Source organism: Rhea americana, unplaced genomic scaffold, assembly GCF_003343005.1.
Source record: "Rhea americana isolate MKP2758 unplaced genomic scaffold, rheAme1 scaffold_20, whole genome shotgun sequence".
In the NCBI taxonomy this organism is placed as follows: Eukaryota; Metazoa; Chordata; class Aves; order Rheiformes; family Rheidae; genus Rhea; species Rhea americana.
This window is the reverse complement of record NW_028186150.1, coordinates 7,540,634-7,543,461: the sequence shown is the minus strand read 5'-3', so window position 1 is coordinate 7,543,461 and position 2,828 is coordinate 7,540,634.

Sequence of the window (2,828 nt, the reverse complement as noted above, 5' to 3'; positions counted from 1 at the left end):
CCCCACTGCTCTGACCAGCCCTGGCCTGGTGCCTATATAGCCTCAGGGCGGCCGGGATTGGCCAGAGAGAGGCAGCAGGTGGAAGCACAGGATTGGGCAAGAGCAAAAGCCTTTGCACGGGGATTGGTCGGCAGGCTCGGTATGGGCGGGGCTGGGGGGCTGGGGGCGGGGCGGGCAGGTGCGCTAGGGGCCTGTGGTTCGGGGTGCCTGGGGCTGGGGGCCTGGGCGGTCCGTCTGTCCGTCCGCCCGTCCGTCATTTTCTGTATATATGTATATGTTACTATGCTATAACCCTGGCCCCCTTTGCCTTCTCTCCGAATGCAGGGTGACACGGGTGGGAGATTATTGCCCAAAGTTCAAGCAAGATCGCAATGTTGGACTTTGAAAAACTGCCTAACGTGGACGTATGTCCTGGGCAAGGCGCCTAAGGCGGCTTCTCAGTCCTGCCCTTCTCCCACCCCCCTGGACTTCCAGCCAGTTTCAGGCCATGAAACRCCTGGAAAACGCTGCGTATCTGCAACGCTGCGGTTGCAGGTAYTGCGGACTGGTTGGCGATAAGGGATAAGAGAGCAAGTCGGACCCCTCTCCACAGTGTCGCTTCCCGTTGGCTGCTGTACGAAGCAAGCGTGACAGCTCCTGCACGAACCATTTGCCATCCTCCCACTTGAACTGGATTGCACCCGTGTGACTAAGAGGCCAGGAAAGCATGGTCTGGCTGTCCCAGAACAAGTACTCCCATAATTACCCACGCTCRCCGTCTTATAAAGGAAATCTATTTTAACACATTTGGCTTACAAGCATGACAGTGTATTGAACTCATCCTGGGAKACATGAAGTGGAAACAAACTTGGATCACTGGATTCTCCACTGACATTTATGCTGGGAGTTCGTGGAGATAATAAGCTCACCTCGGAGGAAACAGGGCCAGTTGGTAGGGAGGGCAACCAACAGGGCAACACAAAAATGAAAGCACTGTCACAGCAATTATTATTCCTTTTCCCTTTTATTCAGTCACTGCATCACTCTAAGTGATAGGAAATGGCCTGGATGGAGAAAATAGAGTGAACTTGTTACAAAACCTTCCAAATAGAGCAAAAGAGTGTAAATACACAACTTACCTTTAACCCTTTGCACTTCAAGCCCCACAGTTTGTGCAGTCTGAGTACCTAGCTCAGGGATACAGGTTCACTTCAGAGACCCAGCTTTGCCCATTTTCAGCACATTTTTCCTGGAGCCAGCCCTTAAGAAGGTGGTACTTCAACCAGACGTTGGGCTCAGCAGCTTTGCTAAGTTGAGGCCTGCCACAGCACACACAAGGCCCCGGGCTCAGACTGAGTGCCCAGGTACCTCAAGGAGTCGGAGGGCAGAGTTTGACATTCCTGGTCGCGTTTGGCCAAACATTACTTCACTGGAGACTGATCATCCCTGGAAAGTAAGGTGCTGTTCAGGAGGAGTGAGGACACCACTTTGTCTCACAGGTATTTCCAGTCTAAAAGCATATTTTTAAATTTGTGGTTTGAGTTCTAAGGCTCAGTCATAAATCCTCAAATAAACAACAGCATAGATAGCACTCTGCCCCCCGTAAATGTGTGCCTTCTCAGGKATTGTACTCCGACAGATCAGACTGACCACATGCACAAATCAAAATATCTGTCAGCAAATAGAGCTTCTTTCATGTATTTTCCGAAACTGCACACCTTTAACACATTTGCTGATACTGAAGTATTAACCAACCACTCTTTTATAACTGTGAAAAGCAAATATTGACTGAGCGTGGAGGTACGGTAAATAAATTACATTTACCCTGACAAAGTGTTCATTGCCTTCCCTAATTACACACAGTGAGAAACATTTAGTCTGGCCATTCAAGAGCTGGATAAATAGGCTTAACAGTTACCAAGACAGTTAGTACTATGAAAAATAAAAATGCATCTTCAAAGATTAAAGAGGAAATAGTGTTATTCCATCCATACATGACTGCAATTGTACTTGATACATGGAGTTGTCATTTGAAATGGTAAATAATTTATTGCTATTAGGCAGGTTTACAAGCATTAATTTCCTGGTGCTATTCAATCATATGAAAAATATCTTTTAAATCTTTTTGAAAAGCGTTGTTAACTGTTTAAGAAGGGAGGCGGGGTGTTCCAATGGCATAGTAATGAGCAAATTTGTTCTGTTGTTTAGCAATACGTAATAGTAGGCAAAAGTAGAGTGTAGAAAACTGTTTGGGGGGGAGGGAGGAAGAGAGAGGAAAGTTCACCTTATCAAATTCAGCCCCGTTTGAAAGGCAGAGTGCACTGCTAAGTGAAGGAAAATCATTTGAAATCCCAGCTGTGACTGGACACTTAGCTATCTCATATGTTTCACTTCCTTTCCATCAAAACTGCTGGGAATTGACCATTTTCATGCAACAATGCAAAAATCCTCATTACCATCCTCTAAATATGCATGAATAAAATGCTGAATAATGGCTACCCAATTGTCACCTAGAGACTGGCCTTTTACTGTCCAATAAGCCAACATATTCATCTCTCCGAGATATGGCATATAAAGAGGGACATGCAGCCCAGATTTTTTTTTTCCCAAGGCAGGTGAAAATAGGGGGATTGTGAAATGCTAAATAAAAAAATCAGTCATGTTGACTGACATTTTTAAAATCCATGCATCTTATCCGGGGTGAGATATTATTATCTGACTGTCATAGAATATGACATGACAAATCCACAAGCCCTGGGTAAGTAGGTGGATAGGGAGTGCTTAGCACTCAGTGTGTGACAATGTCGCATTAGCTTTGATTTCCCTTTTTTTTTTTTTCTTTCTTTTTT